This window comes from Clarias gariepinus, chromosome 12 (genome assembly GCF_024256425.1).
Source record: "Clarias gariepinus isolate MV-2021 ecotype Netherlands chromosome 12, CGAR_prim_01v2, whole genome shotgun sequence".
In the NCBI taxonomy this organism is placed as follows: Eukaryota; Metazoa; Chordata; class Actinopteri; order Siluriformes; family Clariidae; genus Clarias; species Clarias gariepinus.
The window spans coordinates 1,293,881-1,318,337 of record NC_071111.1 but is presented as its reverse complement, the minus strand read 5'-3'; the positions used below and the strand labels follow the sequence as shown (position 1 = coordinate 1,318,337).

At 43.1% G+C, this 24,457-nt stretch overlaps 1 protein-coding gene across 9 annotated transcripts in view; it reads right to left on the bottom strand.

Annotated features, from left to right (window-relative positions):
• Positions 1-3,277, bottom strand: part of LOC128533919 (sialoadhesin-like) — a 75,992-nt gene extending 72,715 nt beyond the window's left edge. For 6 of the 9 annotated variants that reach the window (XR_008361423.1, XR_008361424.1, XR_008361425.1 and 3 more), the window contains exon 1: positions 49-3,266. The gene's annotated coding sequence lies outside the window, so the exon portion shown is untranslated. Of the gene's footprint in view, positions 1-48 lie in introns of all 9 variants that reach the window. The other 3 variants (XM_053508153.1, XM_053508155.1, XM_053508154.1) reach the window with 3 other exon arrangements.
• Between the last annotated feature and the right edge of the window lie 21,180 nt (positions 3,278-24,457).

Here is a 24,457-nt window from a genome sequence, read left to right as displayed (position 1 = left end):
CAATAGAAAACTAATAGAAATTAGTACAAATGTTCCAACATACTGCACCTTAATGCATTCATGGACCATTTTGCTGAATGGGTCCTTATTCTGTCCTCTCGAAAGAAGTATAAATATACAGGAAATTAATCATAAATTACAATAGTTTTAAAGCAAAGTCTCCTGCATATTGATCTAGGACAGTGGCGGCTCAAACAGTAAGCCTCTGGGTTAATAATTGCAGGGTTCAGGCCGTTCAAGCCCCTGCACTGCCACGCTGCTGCTGTTGGAACCTTGAGACAGTCCCTTTACCCTATTTCCCTAACATAGGAATGCTTAATCATGGCCAAAATATGCAAAGAAAAGAATTTCTTTGTACTGTAAAGGATATATGAGGATATATGCAAATTTAAAATATACAGTTGCAAGAAAAGTCATGTGAACCAAGTCGAATTTCATGGTTTTCTGCATTAATTATTCATAAAATGTGATCTGATCTATGTCAAGAGTATTGACAAATATAATGTGTCTAAAATATAGATCCTAGATACTTAGATCCTATACCGACACATTTTTTTAAGTAGATAGTACCAGCAATAACAGAACCCTTGTTAAAAATAATTAACTTTTCACTCAGCAGTGGGTATGTTCCCAAGTCCCTTAAATTAGCAGTTATTTAACCACTATTTAAGAAACCTGACCTTGACTCTTGTCAGCTGTCCAATTACAGGCCGATATCAAACCTCCCCTTCATCTCTAAGATGGAAAAGATAGTAGCGCAGCTATGTTCTTATCTACATAAGCAAACTATATCAGTCAGGATTTAGGCCTCATCACAGCACAGAGACAGCACTCGTTAAAGTAGTAAATGACCTTTTATTGGCCTCTGATCAGGGTTGCGTCACTAGACTTGTGTTACTCAACCTCAGTGCAGCTTTTGACTCCATTGATCATAGTATTCTCCTTCACAGATGAGAAAATGTAGAAGGAATTAAGGGAACGGCCCTCTCCTGGCTCAGATCCTATTTGACCGATCGTTATCAGTTTGATTTAAATGGTGACCATTCTGCATGTTCTCAAGTGGAGTTCAGTGTTTCACAGAATTCAGTTTTAGGCCCACTGCTTTTTTCTCTTTATATACTCTGGGCAACATAATTCGTAAGCATGGTATTAGTTTTTATTGTTATGTTGATGACACATAGTTATACGTCTCAGCAAAACCAGACGAGAAAAAAACTGCTTACTAAAGTTGAGCAATGTGTGCAGGACATATTCAATTCAATTCAATTCAATTTTATGTGTATAGCGCTTTTAACATTTGTCATTGTCGCAAATCAGCTTTACACAATCAAAAGAATTATTGTTTGTATGGAATGTGAATGTGTTTAAATCAAAATGGTCAGATAGTCCCTGGTGAGCAAGCCGAGGGCGACAGTGGCAAGGGAAAACTACCTTAGATGGCAATAGAAAGAAACCTTGAGAGGAACCGGACTCAACAGGGAACCCATTCTCATTTGGGTGAAACAGAGAGCAGAAATTGTCCTGCATTCATACTTTGTGTTAGGTGGCAGCCATTTCAGCTATAACAGTTGATTTTAATTGATGTTAAGATAGAGTCAAGGTAGTTATTGAGGCTCAGGTAGACTTCCAACTGTGACTGCAACTGCAGCCACGTCAAGTCCTCAGAAAAAGAGCTGTCAACAGTCAAGGCCAGAACCGTCTTCATGGTAGAGTGAAACCATCCCCAGACACTGGACGCATCCCAAAGAGACACACAGGGCATCCATGTGATGAGATCTCCAACCAGAAGCTGGGCATCAGGATGGGTCAGACAGGTCCAGAGGGCAGGTGGAGTCTGGATCAATGGCCACTCAGGAACAACATGTGTAGCTCGACAGTGAAAGGGAAAGAGAGAGAGGATGAGAGAGAAAAGAAGAGATGAGAGCAGAAGAGGAGAGATAACAGTTAGGTATATTCACAGTCACATAATGAATAATGTGAATGTATATTTAGTGTAGAGGGCAAGGACTAACTATAACAGCATAACTAAAAGGGAGAGCCAGAAGGAAACACAGACATGAGCTCTCCCTAAGATAAAAAGCAAACAATCACCTCACCGTTTAAGTGATCAATGAGATTGGGGAAGACAGCATCTAAACACACCAGTTAATACCACCTAATACTCTATGTCCATGAGTCAATCGGTGGCCGCGTTACAGGACGCACTCGATGGCACAGACTGGGACATGTTCTGAAATAGCTCCGATGACATCCGCATGTTTACAGAAGCAGTTGTGGCATTCATCGGGAAACTAGCAGATGATACCATACAAAAAAATGACTATTAGAATGTTTCCCAACCAGAAGCCGTGGGTGGATAAAAACCATCCCCAACGCTCTGAGTTCTTGTACCGCTGCGTCGGGGGACATGGACCCGTACAAGGCTGCATCGTACAAAATCCGGAAGGCGGTGAAAGAGGCAAAGCAGCACTACGGACGGAAACTAGAGTCACAGCTTCAACAGAGTGAGACTAGGAGTCTGTAGCAAGGAATGAAAACAATAACGAACTATAAAGCATCAACATCCAGGATATGACAAACGCGGACGTGACTCTGGCAGACGAGCTGAACACCTTCTATGCTCGATTTGAGGCTGCAGCTAAAGACGCTAGCGGTGCTAATGCTAGCGGCGGTAACGGCTGCAGACAGGAAGACACTGCCAGCACCGGAAACACGTTCATCATCTCCGAGCATGATGTGAGGAGAGCCTTTAGGCGAGTAAACAGGACCAGACGGCATCTCAGGTCAAATCCTCAGAGCCTGCGCAGACCAGCTAGCACTTGTGTTCACAGAGATATTCAACCTCTCTTTGGCTACGTTTACACTGTCAGGTAAATGTGACCCAATTCAGATTTTTTGCTCATATGTGACGCATATTGGATATGTTCTATGTCCGTGTAAACAGGGAAAAAACGCATGCATTATCCGATATTTTGAGATCGGTTTCAGGCCTCCTTTATATGTGGAAATAAATCAGATAAAAGTCAGATATGTGATAATGTGATTGTCGTGTAAACAGACAGATCGGATTTCCTGAGGCATTGTGTTCTGTACATCATAAAAACTGCGACTTCTTCGTGGTTTAATGACGTAATGTTATTCTCCGGTGGAAGCGCGTGTGGAATTATAACATCGCAGGTGACATGAAAAAGGAAATGAGTCATAGTTGAAAGAACAAGTAAACAGACGGTAAAAAAAATCAGATATAGGCAACAAATCAGAATTGGGCATCGAGACCAGCAGTGTAAACGTAGCCTTTATCTCAGGCGGTGATCCCCACATGATTTAAAGAGTCCATCATTTTTTCAGTTCCGAAGAAACCTCATCCTGGCACATGCAAGATGGCGGCGCGGCGGTAGCACGCAGCGGCGGCTTCGAAGACAAAATGGTGCTATATTGTTTACGTTTTGTGTGTAGCGCGTTTATGTATGGATATCGTCGCGACTGGTGTCCGTACATACAACCACCCCTTGTACACTTTTGACACTTTTGTACCTAAATAACCCAGTTAACGAAAAGCTACGCAACCTCAGCTTGCTGTGTGAACCAATTTCTGTTATGCTAATTCCAGCATACAGACCACTCGTACAGACCATTCTGAAGCAGGTGAAAACCTGGCCATTTCTGTTATGCTAATTCCAGCATACAGACCACTCGTACAGACCATTCTGAAGCAGGTGAAAACCTGGCCATCTCTGCTCTTCAGGACTGTTTCGAGAACACTAACTGGAACATGTTTAGGTAGGCTGCAACTTACGGCGACTTTACTGTGCGTGCACTTCTGAGGACCCGAGACTCTGCCTTCAAAACGGGAGATAAGGTGGCCCTTAGAAGAGCAAGGGCCAAACTTTCTCGGACCATCAGAGAGGCTAAGCGCGCACACGCCCAGAGAATCCACAACCACTTCATGAAAAGCAGCGACACACGGCGCATGTGGCAGGGCTTACAAGCGATCACTCACTACAGGACGACATCACCTGCCTGTGACGGTGATGGCTCCCTCCTAGATGCACTGAACAACTTCTACGCTCGGTTCGACAGGCCGAACGACGTGACGGCAAGGAAAACCACCCCTCCTCCGAATGACCAGGTGCTGTAGCTTCCTGTTTTCGTATCGTTGCCGCGAAAGTTTGCGTTTGTGTTAGCGTTTAAATTACATACTTTTTTTCATTTATACAATAATAATATTAATAGCAACTAGTTTTTACATCTCACACTATTTGGCTTCGCCTTTTTCTGCGCTTTTTGGAGAACGCGCGAGTTTCTTTGTCTAAAAACAACAAACGGAATTCAGCTCCAAACAACTACAACTCCGACTCAGGTACGTTATCATGTCCAATATTCAGCTTGTTCAGTGTGTAGAGTGCAGGATGTTTAGACATTCTTCCTCCGTCGTTAATGGTAATTTTATTTGTGATAGGTGTGTGTTAGTGAGCACTCTGACGGAGAAGATATCAGCGTTAGAGGAGCGCATCCAGACTTTAGAGAGGGTTAGAGAGCGCGAGAGCAGTGTTATTCCTGTAGCGGACAGTCTGGGTGCCACAGGCGGAGATAACCAGCCCCCGACTCCGGCATTAGAGCCCTCACAGCGGGGCGAGTGGGTGACGACTCGGCGGCATACTCGTTCAGCCAAAGCTAACGCTAAGGCTAGCCCACCGGAGCACACCTCTTCTGCGCTTCACGTGTCCAACAGGTTTGCTCTCCTCAGTGATGCACCCGCTGAGAAACCTGAAAGAGCTCTGGTTATAGGAGACTCTATACTGAGACACGTGAAATTAGCTAGGCCTTTAGGGGCGCCAGCGGCAGTGGTTAGGTGTATCCCGGGAGCCAGAGCACCGGACATAGCAGGTAATCTTAGGGCTCTAGGACAGCACAGGTTCTCAAAGATAGTAGTACATGCTGGAGCTAACGATATACGCCTTCGTCAGTCAGAGGTTAGTAAGAATAACTTTATAGAGGTGTTTAAATTAGCGAAGGCGATGTCCGATGGAGTAGTATGCTCTGGTCCCATCCCAATGAGACGTGGTGACATAACTTACAGCAGGTTATGGTCGCTGAACCGCTGGATGTCCAGGTGGTGCTCCGAAAACAACGTGGGCTTTATTGATAATTGGAAGACCTTTGAGGGCAAAGCTGGCCTGTTAGGGCGGGACGGTGTCCATCCCACTCGGGAAGGTGCTGCTCTCATTTCTTGTAGTATAGCTAATAGTCTTAGAAAAGGCCTAGTTAATCGGTGACAATCCAGAGCCCAGGCCAGGGAGCAGACAGACAGGCTAACCCAACCGTCTGCTAGCTGCATAGAGTCGTCACTCAGGGTTCACTCTATTGAGACTGTGTCTGTTTCCCGAGCTAAAATCAAATTTAGAAAGACTCAGAAAGTCTGTTTTAGTAATTTAATTAACATAAAGACCACAAACTTGGATCAGACTGAATGCGCAGCCGGCACCTCTGATCTGAAGCTAGGACTGTTAAATATTAGATCTCTCGCATCTAAAGCAGTTATAGTTAATGAAATTATCACAGATCAGGAGTTTGATATACTCTGTTTAACAGAAACCTGAATTAAACAGGACGAGTATGTAGCTCTAAATGAAGCTAGTCCTCCTGGACACAGCTACATACACCAGCCTCGGTTAACTGGTAGAGGAGGAGGCGTCGCAGTTATTCACAATGATAATTTGACTATTGTACAAAAACACGGACACAAATTTAATTCATTTGAAATTCTTTATAGTAACATAAGTGTATTTAACTATATTAAGTCAGCTCAGTCGATCCCGCTAATTGTCATTTACAGACCTCCAGGGCCGTACTCGGAATTTCTTAGTGAATTTGCAGATTTCCTTTCAAATCTAGTCGTTTCTGTAGACAAAGTGTTAATTGCTGGAGATTTTAATATTCATTTTGAAAACCCAGAAGACCCTCTAAGAACTGCATTTATGTCTATACTGGACTCGGTAGGAGTAAATCAGTGTGTAGTAGGACCCACTCATAAAGCAGGTCACACTTTAGATTTAATAATATTATTTGGATTAAGTATAAGAAATGTATTCACAATACCACTATCTGAAGTTATCTCAGATCACTATCTTGTCTCAATTCAAGTGTGTCACAGTAATAATGTACGCACAGCGCCGCGCTACCGTATGAACCGTACATTCACATCAACTACCAAACAGAGTTTTATCAGTAATCTCCCAGAGTTCCCAACTTCGATTAGATCACCGTCTGACCCCACAGAACTCGATCAGGCGACTGAATATTTAGAGTCGACATTTCGCTATACCTTAGATAATGTAGCTCCAGTCAAAAGAAAAATTATTAGAGATAAAAAACTTGCTCCCTGGTATAATGATCACACGCGCATAAAACAGACCGCTCGGAAATTAGAACGTAAATGGCGTCAAACTAAATTACTAGTATTTCAAATAGCATGGAAGGAGAGCATCCTGAACTATAGAAAAGCTCTTAGTGTAGCTAGATCAACATATCTCTCCACTCTTATAGAAAATAACAAAAATAATCCTAGATTCTTATTTAATGCTGTAGCCAAATTAACCAGAAATAAGACCACTGCAGAAATCTCCACAACAACATCATGCAATAGTGAGGACTTCATGAACTTTTTTAATAATAAAATTGTAAATATTAGGCATAAAATTGAGGTTTTGAAACCGAACAATGTAATTGATGCAGATGTTAATCTAGCCATGTCAGATCAGAACCTAGAATACTTTACTCCCCTTGAAGAGAATGAACTAATTTCACTCATCTCTTCTTCAAATTCATCAACCTGTATATTAGATCCTGTACCGACACATTTTCTTAAACAGATAGTACCAGCAATAATAGAACCCCTGTTGAGAATAATTAATTCTTCACTCAACATTGGATATGTTCCAAAATCTTTTAAATTAGCAGTTATCAAACCAATAATTAAGAAACCTGACCTCGACCCCTGTCAGCTGTCCAGTTACAGACCAATATCAAACCTCCCCTTTATCTCTAAGATTCTGGAAAAGATAGTAGCGGAGCAGCTATGCTCATATCTACATAGAAATGGCATACATGAACTGTATCAGTCAGGATTTAGGCCTCATCACAGCACGGAGACAACGCTCGTTAAAGTAGTAAATGACATTCTATTGGCCTCTGATCAGGGTTGTGTAACTATGCTTGTATTACTTGACCTCAGTGCAGCTTTTGACACTGTTGATCACGCTATTCTTCTTCACAGATTAGAAAATGTAGTGGGAATTAAGGGTACAGCCCTCTCCTGGCTCAGATCCTATCTGACCCATCGTTATCAGTATGTAGACTTAAATGGTGATTATTCTGCATGTTCTCTAGTGGAGTTTGGCATTCCGCAGGGTTCAGTTTTAGGTCCACTGCTTTTTTCCCTTTACATGCTTCCTCTGGGCAACATAATCCGTAAGCATGGTATTAGTTTTCGTTGTTATGCTGACGATACACAGTTATATGTCTCACCAAAACCTGATGAGAAAAAACAGCTTACTAAAATTGAGCATTGTGTGCAGGACATAAGAAATTGGATGCTAATTAACTTCCTTCTGCTAAATCCGGATAAGACAGAAGTTCTAGTCATAGGACCGCATACAGCTAGGAGTAAAATTTTAGATCACACCGTAACTTTAGATGGCCTTTCTGTTCCATCAAATGCAACAGTGAAAGACCTTGGTGTGATTATTGATTCCAGCCTTTCATTTGAAGCACATGTAGATAATATTACCAGGATAGCATTCTTTCACCTCAGAAATATTGCCAGAATAAGAAATTTATTGTCGCTAAACGACGCAGAAAAACTAGTTCATGCTTTTATCACCTCTAGGTTGGACTATTGTAATGCCTTACTGTCTGGTTGTTCAGCTAGATGCATAAATAAGCTTCAGCTAGTCCAGAATGCAGCAGCGAGAGTCCTCACCAGAACCAGAAGATATAAGCACATCACCCCTATCTTATCTTCACTCCATTGGCTCCCTGTGAAATTTCGCATTGATTTTAAAATACTACTCTTGACATATAAAGCATTAAATGGTCTCGCGCCGCAGTACCTGAGCGAACTGCTAGTGTATTACGATCCGCCACGCCTACTTCGATCAAAGGATGCAGGCTGCTTGTCAGTACCGCGTATTATGAAAAATACAGCCGGGGGCAGAGCTTTTTCTTACAAAGCCCCAAAGTTATGGAATAGTCTTCCAAATGTTCGGGACTCAGACACAGTCTCAGTGTTTAAGTCCAGGCTAAAAACCTATTTATTTAGCCAAGCATTTTTATAAATAGATTTGCCATAGGTAAAGGAGCAGATCTGGGGGACTCATGGACGTAGAGTATTATGGTGAACTGGTATGTTTGGATGCTGTCTTCCTCACTCTCATTGATCACTCAGGTTTGCTGACGGTGAGGTGATTGTTTGCTTTACATGTCAGGAAGCCCTCATGTTTGTGTTTCCTTCTGGCTCTCCCTTTTAGTTATGCTGTCATAGTTAGTTCTGCCGGAGTCTCTGCTTGCACTCTACAGTTAATATACATTCACATTATACATTGTGTGACTGTGACCATACCTAACTGCCATCTCTCCTCTTTTTCTCTTTCCCCCCCTCTTTCTTTTTCCTCTCTCCTCCTGTCCCCCCCTTTCACTCTTTCTCTCTCTCTCTGTCGAGCTACACATGTCGTTCCTGAGCTGCCAGTGATCCAGACTCCCTTTGCCCTCCGGACCTGTCTGACCCATCCTGGTGCCCCGCTTCTGGCTGAAGATCTCGTCACATGGATGCCCCGTGTGTCTCTCTGGGATGCGTCTGGTGTCTGGGAATGATTCTCTCTACCTAGAAAATGGTTCTGGCCTTGACTGGTGTTGGCAACTGTTTCTCTGGGGACTTGACAGTTCGATAGTTCATGACTGGAACTTCTTACAAGTCTACCTGGGTCTTCAATAACTACCTGGACTCCATATTAACATCAATTAACATCAGCTATTATAGCTGAACTGCCTCCCACCCTACACACTGTATAAATGCAGATCATTTACTGCTTTCTGTTTCACCCAAATGAGGATGGGTTCCCTGTTGAGTCTGGTTCCTCTCAAGGTTTCTTCCTATTACCATCTCAGGGAGTTTTTCCTTGCCACTGTCGCCCTCGGCTTGCTCACCAGGGACAAACTGACCATTTTGATTCATACAAATTCACATTTCATACAAACTTAAATAATTATTTTGACTATGTAAAGCTGCTTTGCGGCAATGAAAATTGCTAAAAGCGCTATACAAATAAAATTGAATTGAATTGAATTGTATCTCACTACAGCTGATGTGAGGAAAACTCTACACAGAGTCAACCCACGTAAAGCTGCTGGACCAGACAACATCCCAGGCAGAGTGCTCAGAGAATGTGCGAAACCGCTGGCAGATGTTCTTACCGACATCTTCAACATCTCTCTGAGCAGCGCCGTTGTTCCCACGTGCTTCAAGGGCAGCACCATCATACCCATGCCCAAGAAGTCTTCCGTGTCCTGTCTTAATGACTACCGTCCCGATGCACTTACACCCAACATCATGAAGTGCTTCGAGCGGCTCGTCGTGAGACACATCAAGACCTTGCTGCCTCCCTCACTGGACCCACTGCAATTTGCGTACCGTCCTAACCGCTCAACAGATGACGCCATCTCCACTACACTCCATCTTGCCCTCACACACTTGGACAAGAAGGACACATATCTTCGAATGCTGTACATAGATTTTAGCACAGCATCCAATACTATCATCCCCCAACAACTGATCGGGAAGCTGATCCTATTGGGCCTAAACACCTCCCTCTGCAACTGAATCCTGGACCGGAAGGCCTCAGTCAATACAGATCAGGAACTGCACCTCCAGCACCACCACACTGAGCACTGAGGCCCCACAAGGCTGTGTGCTCAGTCCCCTGCTGTTCACACTGCTGACTTACGACTGTGTAGCAACACAAACAGTTCGAATCACATCATTAAGTTAGCTGATGACACAACATGGTGGGTCTCATTAGCAAGAACGACGAGTCAGCATACAGAGAGAAAGTGCAGAGGCTAACGGACTGGTGTAAAGACAACAACCTGTCTCGAAATGTTGAAAAGACAAAGGAGATCGTTGTTGACTTTAGGAGAACACGAGGCGACCATTCTCCGCTGAGCATCATCGGCTCCTCTGTTGAGATCGTCGAAAGCACCAAATTTTCTGGGTGTCCACCTAGAGAAGGACCTCAGCTGGTCCCTCAACACCAGCTCCCTACACAAGAAAGCCCAACAGCGTCTCTTCTTTCTGAGAAGACTGAAGAAGGCCCAGCTTCCACCACCGATCCTGACCATCTTCTATAGAGGAAATATCGAGAGCATCCTGAGTGGCTGCATCATTGTCTGGTTTGGGAATTGTGGCAACTCGGATTGCAAGACCCTACAGCGGATTGTGAGAACAGCAGAGAAGATCATTGTGGTCTCTCTCCCCTCTATTGAAGACATCTACACCACACGCTGCATCCGCAAAGCCACCAGCATTGTGGCTGATTGGACACACCCCTCTCACACACTTCTCACTCCTGCCATCTGGAAAAAGGTACCGAAGCATTCGGGCACACACATCCAGACTGTGCAACAGCTTTTTTTCACAAGCCATCCATCATCTCAATAAAAAGGGACTGGACTGATAAACACACACACACACACACACACACACACTCACACATGCACGCACACAAACATTATCACTCAGCTTAACTCAACTACCTCAAAACATTAAGACTGGACTGACTAATCAACACAAGTGCAAACACACTGACCTACACCACCAAACTATCGTATACACCAACCTGTAAATGCTCTTTTGCACAATATTCATTACTGGACTGCTTTTTGCACTAACTTCTTAATTCTTGCTGCTACGTTAAGTTAAGGAATGTTTACTGTTTCCCCACTACCTCAACTCATTACCTCAACACTTTATTATTATGTTATGTTCTCGCACTGTCACTTTGTTGCTTTTGTTTGCACATTTGCACGTGCACTTTATGTTGTCAGTTGTCTGTTGTCAAGGTAAATCTGTCTTGTCTCCGCTAGGCCTCTTAGTTAGCTAGTTTATTTTTTCTGTTAATTTATGTTGTAAATTTATGTTGCATGTAGCACCTTGGTCCTGGAGGAACGTTGTTTCATTTTACTGTGTACTAACTATATATGATCGAAGTGACAATAAAGCCTACTTGAACTTGAACTTGAACTTAACCCTAGGAGCACCGCGCCAGCATCACCTACTTTTAACGCGGTTCACCGGTCATTTTACTGCCTATTGTTTTCAATGGGAAGCTGTCGCTGACACACAATAATCGCTAGATGGCGCTTTCACCCAAAGCAAATAGTTTAGCTCCAAGATAAACTTGCACTTGGGCAATTCGCCATTCATTCCCGCGTTGATAATCAGCAGTATTTTATCATATATTTTTTCATATATTCAACTGAGAAAACCTACTACAAAGTCTCTTAGGGGAGTCACTAAGTCTCTACTCAATTTCATAACGTTTGGAGAAAATTAATTACTTTGTTCATTCTATTTGAAGCTTCTGAACTATCGGATGTTTTTTTTTTGTGTGACAGTGATTTAGATAGAGCAGATCTATGCTAAAACAATGTAATGACCCCTTCTGAGGATATAAAGCTTTATTATTAGGTGTGAATAAGTCAGATCTATCACATCAGATAATAACTATGTTATGTCATAACCAAAGCAAACACCACGATTATGCCTCATTACGTTTGGTGTTGCTAGGCAACGGACCACGCGCCTATTCGGGAATGTGGAAGTGATGTGTGGCCTTTCATAAAGAACTAAACCAAACCCCCGGGGAACTCTCCCTTCCATGAGCCCCGCCTCCCTGCTTTGCCTACCTATGACGGGAATTCAGCCACATGTCGCTCTTTTCTCTCCCAATGCTCTCTCGTGCTGAAACTGCAGGCCACGTCATTTCCCACAGAGCGCTCTAAGGTCGTCTACATCATCACCCTCCTCTCTGGAAAGGCGAGAGAGTGGGGAACGGCACTGTGGAATGCTGCTTTACTTACAACATCTACTAAGGAAATAAGGAGGGTTTTTGATCGTTCCTTCACAGGACATCAGGCAGTGAACCAAATACTTCAGTTACGCCAGGGAACACATTCTGTCTCTGACTATGCCATTGATTTCCGGACTTTGGCTCCCTCTTGTGACTGGGACGAGAAAGCTCTTTTCGACTGTTTCCTCCGTGGGCTTTCAGACTCAGTTAAAGACGAGCTCACGGCTCGTGAACTCCCCTCGGACCTGCAGGGACTTATTGAGCAACACGTATTGACGCCCGCAAGCGCATTTGACGATCTGAACGGTAGCCTTGTCTCACACCATGCACCTCTGCACCAGCCTTAGTCACTCCCGAGGCACCCCCTGAACCCATGCAGATAGGCCGCACACGCATCTCCCCCAAGGAATGCCAGCGCGGCCGAGACAACAGCGCTTGCTTCTATTGCGGCCAGACCGGTCACGTCGTGTGTTCCTGCCCACTAAAAGGGCAGGCCCCCCCGTCGCTCTGGGGATGCAGGGGGGCCCCGCATCTGTTTCTTCCCCGGACTAACGATCATGTTTCTCCGTGACTCTGACCCATGACGACCAATCCTACGTCACTCACGTGTTAGTGGACTCCGGGGCCGATCAGAATTTAATCTACTCTTACACTGCCTCCAAATTCAATATTCCTTTCACGCCCTTGCATTAGTCCTTCACAGTTTAGGCTCTTGATGGCAGCAAATTAAACCCGATTACCCACCGTACTGCCCCCATCTCCCTACAGTTTTCAGGAAACCACACAGAGACTATTTCCCTCCTAATTGTTTATAATGCCCATGCACCCATTGTTCTAGGCCTTTCTTGGTTAAGGCTGCATAACCCACACATTGACTGGGTCAAAAGAAGGGTCCTGGATTGGGGTCCCACCTGCCTCTCTTCATGTCTACGCTTCGCCCCTATGGGCCAAACCTTGTCCATGCCATGAGAGGTGATCCCCGACCTAACCAAGGTTCCCACAGAGTATCATGACTCAAGTCAGGTGTTCTGTAAGTCACGGGCCGTCTCCTTACCTCCACATCGCCCTTATGACTGTGCGATTGACCTTCTTCCCGGCACCTCTCCACCCAAGGGGCGACTTTATTCCCTCTCTTGCCCTGAGACAGAGGCCATGGAACAGTACATAAAGGAATCCGCCCATTCTCTTCGCCAGCAGGGGCAGGGTTCTTCTTTGTAGAAAAGAAGGACAAATCCGTCAGACCCTGTATTGATTACAGAGGGCTAAATGAAATCACGGCCAAGAACTGCTACCCCCTTCCTCTGATGTCATCAGCCTTTGAACTTCTCCAGGACGCCCGTGTCTTCACCAAACTGGATCTAAGAAACGTCTACCACCTTGTCAGGATACGGGAGGGTGATGAGTGGAAAACCACCTTATACACACCCACCGGCCATTGTGAGTATCTAGTGGTTCCTTTCGGCTTAACCAATGCGCCGGCAGTGTATCAGGCTCTCATAAACGATGTCCTCAGGGATTTTCTCAATGTCATTGTCTTTGCTTACCTGGATGACATCTTGATTTTCTCACGCTCAGTCAAGGAACACAAATCCCACGTTCGCTACTTGAGAATAAACTTTACATTAAGGCGAAGAAATGCAAATTTCATTGCTCGTCCAAATCCTTTTTGGGATATTGCATCTCCCCTGAGGGCATCCAGATGGACCCCACCAAGGTAAAGGCGGTCACTGACTGGCCAGTACCATTATCAAGACGCAAACTCCACCGCTTCTTAGGGTTCGCCAACTTTTATCGCTGCCTTATCCGGAGCTACAGCATGGTCGCGGCCCCACTTACGACCCTCACGTCTTCTAAGATCTCATTCCAATGGAACCCCCAGGCAGACATAGCATTCAAGGATCTTAAACATCGCTTCACCACTGCTCCCATCCTCATCTTTCCCGACCCCTCCCTCCAGTTTGTCGTGAAAGTAGACACGTCCGAAACTGGGGTGGGGGCCATCCTGTCTCAGAGGTCCACAGAAGACAATAAACTTCACCCATGCTCCAAACTCACACCCCCTGAACGCAACTACAATATTGGGGACCGTAAACTATTGGCGGTCATATTTGCCCTAGAAGAATGGAGGCACTGGCAGGAAGGGGCCGACCACCCCTTCCTTGTGTGGACTGACCATAAGAATCTGGAATATCTAAGAACAGCAAAAAGACTTAACTCACGCCAGGCATGGTGGTTGTTATTCTTCTCTCGTTTCCGGTTCACGCTGTCGTATTGCCCTGGTTCCAAGAACGCTAAACCTGACGCCCTTTTTCGGGAAATTCACCACCTCTCAGGAAGCATCCACGACGGAGACTATCCTTCCTCCCCAATGTCTCGTGGCAATAACCCGGCTTACTGTGGAGCAGCTTGTCCAGCAGACCCTTGAACGGGAACCAGGCCCAAGCATCGGCCCACCTAACAAGCTCTTTGTCCCAGTCTCTGTACGACCACAGGTGTTAGACTGGGCTCACAGTTCCAGACTGGCATGCTACCCTGGGGCAGCACGCACTCTCTTTCTCCTTCAACAGCGCTTCTGGTGGTCCACGATGAAGGAGGATGTCAAGAACTTTGTGGCGTCCCGTGACACCTGTGTCAGGAACAAGGTTACCAACCGCCCTCCTGAGGGTTTCCTTAGACCGCTTCCTATTCCCCACTCCCCTTGGTCCCACATCTCCGTCGACTTCGTCACCGGCCTACCACCATCTCAAAACAATACCTGTATCCTAACCATTGTGGATCGCTTCTCTAAGTCTGCACATTTCATACCACTACCAAAACTCCTGTCTGCGAAGGAAACAGCCAAACTACTAATCAACCACGTCTTCCGACTTCACGGACTCCCGTGTGACATCGTCTCAGCTTGACCCCCCGTCCCGTTTGACCTCACCTTCCGCTCTCAACACACCTGTGCGTTATCACCAATCATCCTCCTTACCTATTTAAACCACGCTCTGCTACTGTCACGTTGCCAGATTATTGTGTGCCTTTCGTAGCCCAATTTTCCAGCGTTAATTCCATGTCTCGACTACCTGTTACCGACCACGCTTTGTTTTTTCTCGACCACGCCATTGTCTCACGTTTGGATTCCACGCTCACGGAGTTTTGTTATCGACCTTTGGACTTGCCTCAACGACTACGAATTCGGATCACGGACTTTCTCTCATCTTTCTGGCTCTGAACCTCGCTCGTCTTCGACCACGAATAAGCTTCGAAAAACCAGCCACCAAACTGTGCGGCTTCTCCATTCTTTTGCCGGCTCTCCAACACTGCGCAAGTCACGCTGCACACAAAGCTTCCTCGTCGGCCCTTTGCACTCCCGCATTTCCGCTCAGGACACACAAGGCGCTCTCGCCGACTCGCGGCACTTCTTCCTCCCAGGCCCACGTTGCACACAAAGCTCTCACGCGCTCTTTCACATTCCAGCGAGACTCTCTGCTTATGCCACAGCTTGGAGCTTATCCTGCACCTACTCTTTAATCCACTCAGCCGGCTCAGTCTGCTACACAAGCACTATCACGAAAATATCCTTTGTCATTTAGAATCACCAGTCTAACTCTGGCTTGGATCACGCCCTCTAGCACCCCCTGACAATATATACTGTGTATATATATATATATATATATATATATATATATATATATATTCATGTACAGTGTGTTTTATATATTTATATATATATATATATAAACTGCATATATGGAAAGAAACCTGAGATAGTTACATATACGCACTGAATGACGCATAGATAGTATGCACATATCCCTTGCGCCTTCTGCTGAAAGAAATGAGAATCGCAGGTTGGAAAAGGGATGAAACGGCATGACAGGCGCGCAGCTGTCAGCAATTTCACGTAAATAAGAGCAAAATGGCTTTATACTGGCTTTTACTGGTGCAATTTTGAAAATTTACATTTACATTTACATTTAGGCATTTGGCAGACGCTCTTATCCAGAGCGACTTACAAAAAGTGCTTTAATGTTTACAACATTGGATACATACTTACACTGGGTTAACTAGGTTAATAACTAGGTACCATTAGTCCAACACATCTGAGTTTTTTTTTTTTTTTTTCGGGGGGTTAGTCCAAGTACTGGAGAAACAGATGCGTCTTGAGTCGTCGTTTAAAGATAGTCAAAGTCTCTGATGTACGGACATCTAGAGGAAGTTCATTCCACCACCTTGGTGCCAGAACAGAAAAGAGCCTGGATGAATGCCGCCCTCGATCCCTGAGAGATGGTGGGATGAGGCGAGCAGTGCTGGAGGATCGGAGGGAACGTGGTGCAGTGCGTGGTGTAAGGAGATTAAAATGTAAGCATGCAGGGTGATTAAGCTCACAGATCTAGGAAAAGTCATGAAAGGAGGGTCCTGGAATTTGATCGAGTGGTAAGTATTTTATATTTTTCCCCATGGTGTTCAAATGACCGTGGCTTGGCGCTTCTAGTGTTAATGATTAGTAGTGAGAAGTGCTTTAAACAGCTGGTCAGAGACTTCATCATTTCCTCACTACCAGACACACTGCTCCACAAATGATGCCATTTTTCATCTCCTTCATACATCTCTCATTCACCTGGACACTCGGGAGGGGAATTATATTAAAATGCTCTTTATTGACTACAGCTCAGCATTTAATACCATCATTCCCTCCACACTCACCACCAAGCTGGAGCACCTGGAACTCAGCTCATCTCTGTGTCAGTGGATCTCCAACTTCCTAACTAGCAGACCACAGGCAGTAAGGATGGGCAGACATGTCTCAGTCTCTCTCACTCTCAGCCCCCCAGGATTGTGTTCTGAGCCCCCTGCTGTACTCATTGTACACCTATGACTGCGTAGTCACTACGAACTTTACCACCATCATTATGTTTGCTGACGGCACTGTCGTTGTGGGCTGTTTTTATTAAAAAAGAAATGATAAGTGTTTTAAACAATTTTGACCTGATTCAGCATGTGCAGGGGCCCACACATAATCGTGGACACATTCTAGATTTAATCATCAGTAAGGGTCTAAACATCTCATCCATTATTATAAAGGACGTAGCACTATCTGATCACTTCTGTATTTTCTTTGATATATTAATCTCTGTTACCACCGAATCTAGATCTGTCTCTGTCAGAAAGAGATGCATTAATGAGAACACAAGTGCACTATTTATGAAGGCTATATCTTTAACACCAAGCATTTATGCAGACTCTGTTGATCTTCTCCTTGATTTCCTTAACTTAAAAGTTAAGAATGTTATTAATGATATTGCTCCGGAAAAGTTCCGAAAGCCGGGCAGACAGAAATCACCATGGAGAAAATCAACAGCAGTTCAGAGAATGAAAAGACAATGTTGAAAAGCTGAGTGGATGTGGTGGAAAACGAAAATTCACTATAGCATCTATAAAGACAGGCTTCGTGCTTTCAATGTGGAACCAGCCACAGCTAGACAGACTTTCTTCTCAAACATTATAAACAGCAACATAAACAACACAAGCACTCTTTTTGCTACTGTTGAGAGACTGACAAACCCACCAAGTCAAATCCCCATTGAAATGCTCTCCGACAGCAAATGCAATGAGTTTTCTCCTATTTCTCTGAGAAAATCAGTAATATTAAAAGGGCTATTAACACATCAAGTTGTGCAAATAAACACAACCTCAAAAAAAGCAGTCTTTCAAGCAATTAATAGCAAGATCTTGAAACAGTACAGCACCTCAAATCATCAACCTGTGACCTCGACACACTTCCCACATCTTTTCTCAAAAACGTGTTAAACTGTTTGGAAACAGATCTATTGGAAGTGGTAAACACCTCACTTCTTTCTGGGACTTTCCCAAACTCTCTGAAAACTGCAATTGTTAAGCCACTTCTGAAAAAGAATAATCTTGATAATTCCATATTAAATAATTTAATTAAATTTTCATTGTATGGCGCTTTTAACAATTGACATTGTCGCAAATCAGCTTTACACAATCAAATTATTTAAGTTTGTGTAAAATGTGAATGTGTATGAATCAAAATTATAAGATTGTCCCTGATGAGCAAACCGAGAACGACGGCGATAGTGGCAAGGAAAAACTCCCTGAGATGGTAATAGGAAGAAACCTTAAGAGGAACCAGACTCAACAGGGAACCCATCCTCATCTGGGTGAAAACGGGTAGCAGGGATTGATCTGCGTAATACTATGTGAGACTGGAAGTTCAGTATAACAGGAGATGTGTTAAATTAAATGGAGTCCAGTTTGTTCCTGGAGGCTCAGGTAGACTGTAGGAAACTTCAGTCCTAAACTATCGAACTCCTCAGAGAACAGCTGTCTGCATCAGTCGAGGACAGGAATAGTGGAATAGAATTCCTTTGTGGAATAGTGGAACCATCCCCAGTCACCACACGCATCCCCTACTATCAACAAGTTTTTTGTTGTTGTTTTTTTTTTCAGTTTTTTGTCCATTAATTTACAGTTTTATTTACAGTTTGTCATTTGGTTTCAGCTGTTGTCCATTTTTTCTTTTTTCTGAGTGATGGTTTGTTACCTGTTGTGTTAGTTTTTTTTCAGTTTTTTTAACGTCTTTACTACCCGTTTCCTCTCTGTTTTGGACAGCTGTAGGAATAGGTTCACCTGCTCCCCTATGTCTACAGGTGTGTGTGCAGTGCTGCACCCGGCCTCCTCACTCTCCTGTACCGCGGTGCTGTGAGTCTGACTGCCGGACGTCTCCTCCCGTTTTCTCCTCGGTTTTGTTGTGTAGTGGTGTGCTGGTCTGCGGCTGCTGTGTTTCGGTGCTGACGTTAGGGGCGTGGTCTTTTTCAGCAGGTTTTGCGCTCGCGCTGTGTACTGTGGTACCGGTGTTGAGTTCAGTGCAGAGCGCAGGGTGTGTCTCAGTGCTACCGGTGTGTTCAGGACTGACCTTTTGGAGTTCAGGTGTGTCGGCGAGGCTCACCGCAGGCACGGACTCCTCGGTGCTCCCCCGCCGGCTGTCCTCACGCTGCTGCCGCTGTTTCCCGGCCGTGTCGCCCCACGAGCTCCCCGGCTGCACGGCTTCGTGCAGGCAGCTCAGCCTTTTGTGACTGACGTCCCCGCACTCGAAACACCTCAGCCGCTCCGTCGTGGCGAAGACAGTGTAACTGTTGTTACCGTCTTCAACTTTAAAATTAATATTCAGCGAAACCTCCTGGTCGTTTAAAACCATTAGGACTTGCCTACGGAAAGACAGGACGTGCTTCCCACTCGAGCTTTTACACCCGAGCGGAATGGGTTTCATGGGGCTGGTGAACTTCCCAAAGCTTGGGAAGCTTGTTGCCGTGGTCATAAGTGTTTTTTTGGTCAGGAAGACCACCACTGCTTTATTTATCCAGGAGGCAGAGTAGATGTTCTGGCACCCGATCTTCTCCCCCATCGCTAGCAGAACTTTCTCCAGCAGTACACTGTCTTTCACAACACACTTGACGCCATTCTGTAGAGACAAAGTCTCCCCACCGGCCTCAGAGGCCATGGTGCCTCACTCACTCTCTCTCACTATAATCTTTTAACTTTTTTTTGTTTTTTAACTAATGACATAAACCAAAAATAAATAAATAAATAAACTCGGCAGTAGGTCTCAAAAACTTGGCAAGACGCCAGGCAGCCTTCTGCACGCTCACTCACACCCAGCGCATGCGCAGAGAGAGAGAGAGAGAGAGAGGAGAGAGCAGAAAAGGAGAGAACAAAAGAGATAGAGAGATGGCAGTTAGGTATGGTCACAGTCGAACAATGTATAAGGTATATATTATATATAAATAACTACAGACCAATATCAAATCTTCCTTTTATAGGCAAGATAATTGAAAAGGTTGTTTTTCATCAGGTGAACAACCACTTAAACTCAAATGGATGCCTAGACAGTTTTCAATCTGGTTTCTGAGCGCATCATAGTACAGAGACAGCACTCATAAAGATAATATATGATATTCGCTTAAATTCTGACTCTGGCAAAATATCAGTGTTGGTACTGCTAGATCTTAACGCTGCATTTGACACTGTCGATCATAACATACTAATAGAAAGACTGGAAAACTGGGTCAGGCTTTCTGGGATGGTACTCAAATGGTTCAGGTCATACTTAGAAGGGAGAGGTTAATATGTGAGTATAGGAGAGCACAAGTCTAAGTGGATGTCCATGACATGTGGAGTCCCACATGTTAGTTACTAGCCATGACTAGTAACTAAATCAGTATACTATCATCTTAAAAACATTGCAAGAATTAGATGTTTTGTTTCCATTTAAGGTTCAGAAAAACTTGTCCATGCCTTTATCACCAGCAGCGTGGATTATTGTAATGGTCTCCTCACCGGCCTTCCCAAGAAGACCATTAGACAGCTGCAGCTCATCCAGAACACTGCTGCCAGGATTCTGACTAGAACCAACCAAAATATCTGATCACATCACACCAGTCCTCAGGTCCTTACACTGGCTTCCTGTAACATTTAAGATAGATTTTAAAGTACTTTTACTCGTTTATAAATCTCTTAATAGCCTAGGACCTAAATACATTACAGATATGCTCACTGAATATAAACCTAATAGACCGCTCAGATCGTTAGGATCGAGTCAGTTAGAAATACCAAGGGTTCACACAAAACAAGGGGAGACCGCTTTTAGCCATCATGCTGCCCGCAGGTGGAACCAGCTTCCAGAAGAGATTAGATGTGCTAAAACATTTGTCACATTTAAATCTAGACCTAAAACTCATCTGTTTAGCGGTGCATTTATTGAATGAGCACTGTGCTACGTCCGAACTGACTGCATTATTTTATGTTTACCTAATATTTTAAACTGTTTTAATTTTAATTTGTTTTAATTAGTTTTCTATTAAAATTATATTCTACTCAATTAAATTTTTATTAAAAGTTTTGCAAACTGTTTTTATTTTCATTTTCGAGTTTTATTGCTATTATTTTCTATTTTTTTATGATTATTTTCTTTTCCTTTATGTAAAGCACTTTGAAATACTATTGTGTATAAAATGTGTTATACAAATAAACTTGCCTTGCCTTGCCTTCATTTTTACTTCACAGCAGTGATTGCAGTAGCGTGCGCTCATGCGAGAGTTATTAGCAATGTTTCCAATGAAACAGTCTTTCCGTTAATGTGTGTGTGTGTGTGTGTGTGTGTGTGTGTGTGTGTGTGTGTGTAAACTCAAATAAGAGAAGAGGAGGGGTTATAGTGTAAGATGAGAAGAAGGAGGGGGCAGGGTTTGATTCCTCCTCTTCTCTTACATTAGCATCACACAAACACAGCGCCTGCACACATAAACATAAACTCTTATCTGTCTGGATTTATTTTTCCTTTTTTTAAAATGCAGGGGTAATGTTTCGTAATACGAACCTGCTTCTGGAAGGAATTATGCTCATAATCCAAGGGTCCACTGTATTATAAAAAACTACAGCTGGGGGCGGAGCTTTTTCTTACAAAATCCCAAAGTTATAGAATAGTCTTCCAATTAATGTTCGGGACTCAGACACAGTCTCAGTGTTCAAGTCCAGGCTAAAAACCTATTTATTTATTTACTTATTTATTTATTTAATCAAGCATTTTTATAAATAGATTAGCCTTAGGTAAAGGAGCAGATCTGGGGGACTCATGGACGTAGAGTATTATGGTGAACTGGTATGTTTGGATGCTGTCTTCCTCACTCTCATTGATCACTCAGGTTTGCTGACGGTGAGGTGATTGTTTGCTTTACATCTCAGTTCCCCCTCTGTCTGTCTTTCCCCCTATGTCTGTGTTTCCTTCTGGCTCCTCCCCTTTTAGTTATGCCGTCATAGTTAGTCCTGCCGAAGTCTCTGCTTGCACTCTACAGTAAATATACATTCACATTATACATTGTGTGACTGTGATACCTAACTGCCATCTCTCCATCTCTTTGTTCTCTCCTTTTCTGCTCTCTCTCTCTCTCCCTCTAAGATGTGATGACTCATCCTGGTTTCCTGCTTCTGATTACAGATTTTATTGCATGGATGCCCTTTGTGGTCTGCCTGGGATGCGTGTGGAGACTGGGCAGAGGTGGAAAGTAATGAATTACATTTACTCTCGTTACTGTAATTGAGTAGGTTTTTTGTGTATTTCTACTTTTTAAAGTAGTTTTTAAAATCTGTAATTTTACTTTTACTTAAGTACGTTTTGTTTGAAGTATTGTAATTCGCTACATTTTAAATCATATTCCCTACTGAGTAAAACAAATTAATGAAAATGATAAAATAATAAAAATATTATGCTTTGTATAAATGCGTCGTTGCGCTCGCGTGTGTGTATCATGTCCTGGTCGCGCCGCTCCAGACTCCACTCCAGGTGTTCTGACTGTCCCCACATCGGCATCTACCTGACCTTCCACACGGAAGAAAAAAAAAAAAAGTAACTCGGTAACTTTTATTCTGAGTAAATTTTTAATAAGCTATTTTTTACTTTTACTTGAGTAGATTTTTATAATAGTAACTTTACTTGTACTTCAGTAAAATTTCACTGAAGTAACAGTACTTGTACTTGAGCACAAAATTTTATTACTCTTTCCACCTCTGTAACTGAGGATGGTTCCACTTTTCCACAAAGATGGTCCTGTCTTCGGCTGATGCAGACAACTGTTCTCTGACTTGTGACTTCAGTCACTTAATAGTTCAGGACTAGAGTTTCCTACAGCCTACCTGATTCTTCAGTAATGAACTGGACTCCATATGAAGTTAAACACATCTCCTGTTATACTGAACTTCCAGCCTCCTAACACACAGTATGAGTGCAGATCAATCCCTGCTATCTGTTATCACCCAGATGAGGATGGGTTCCCTGTTGAGTCTGGTTCCTCTCAAGGTTTCTTCCTATTACAATCCCAGGGATTTTTTTCCTTGCCTCTGTCGCCATTGTCCTCATCGTCCTTCATACAAACCTAAATAATTATTTTGATTGTGCAAAGCTGCTTTTAATGACAATTGTTAAAAGCGCTATACAAATAAAATAAAATTGAATTGATTTGAAATAAAATATCCGACAATATAAAACAAATAATATCTAAACTTTCATGTTGTTCTTGAACACACTCATTCAACATTTAAAATGATAGTGAAAAAAGTTAGCGAATCCTCGAATTAATACCTGTTGTTATTGTTCTGTTGCATCACCCAACTTCTATGAGTTTCAGCTGACGCACAGACACATTATCATGAAGAGTTTTTTCATACGCTTGGAAATTCATCTTCCCCTCCTTGACAGCAGACCCAAATCATGATTTTACCTCAACACATTTCCCATAGGTCAGAAGTCTACATACACTTAGTATTGGATAATATTGCCTATATATTGTTTAACGTGGGTCAAATGTTTTAGTTTACATGAGATGATGTTCTTAGAGACAGTAATGTCATCAGTGTACTTGTTGATGTAGCTGGTCACTGATGACATGTTCTCCTCCAAATTACCTGAACTCACTACATTTACAGTGCTCAAAAATGCCCATTTCTCTCTCTCTCTCTCTCTCTCTCTCTCTCTCACTCTCTCACACACACACACACAAATCATTAATTTACTATTATGACATTTAAAAATCAATTTTTAACCGTTTTGCACCCTAGCATGTAGGAAAGGCCACAAAGTTTAAAGAAAAAACTAAAAATCTTCATTAAATTGAAAATGAAACCAAATTGGGTAAATCACTCATCTTTTATAATAATTAAAGCTGGTCATTTTGAAAACCCCTGTATTAAAATGAATCCTTTGTTTTCATAATGTCTCCACTGAGAGGATTTGTGTGTGTATCATACCTTCAGTTCTCTTGTTTTTGAAATATGTCAAAAGCTGTGCTTGAACTGTTCTCTTGGCTGTTGCGAAAATGCCAACAGCACAAAAAAATTATGCAAACTTGCGTGAGCTCATGTGTAGCGCTTTACAATATTGAATTCTGATTGGCTAATCTCTGTTATTTATAGTTCGTAGATGATCATACATAGAGAGTTTAATATTTAATTTTATGACAAATATTACATAATACACAGAATTTTTATTTGGAAGGGGATGGTAAGGGGGATGGTGGTTTTACAGAGGGGATCTTTTTTGTCTTTTTTTTTTCAACAGGAAGGGATGCCACATATTTTAATAGCATCTGTTGGGAAGATTCTTTTTTTCTCTTTTTAACTTTGGTTGGTTGATTTAACTGTAGCAAAGATTTCATTTCTAAACACAGCACACAAACCATCATACCATCACTGTATCATCAAGATTACTGAGAAAATTCATGAACACAAGAAGACAATTTTTATTTAATTTGGTAAATATTAAGCACTTGCCTAAC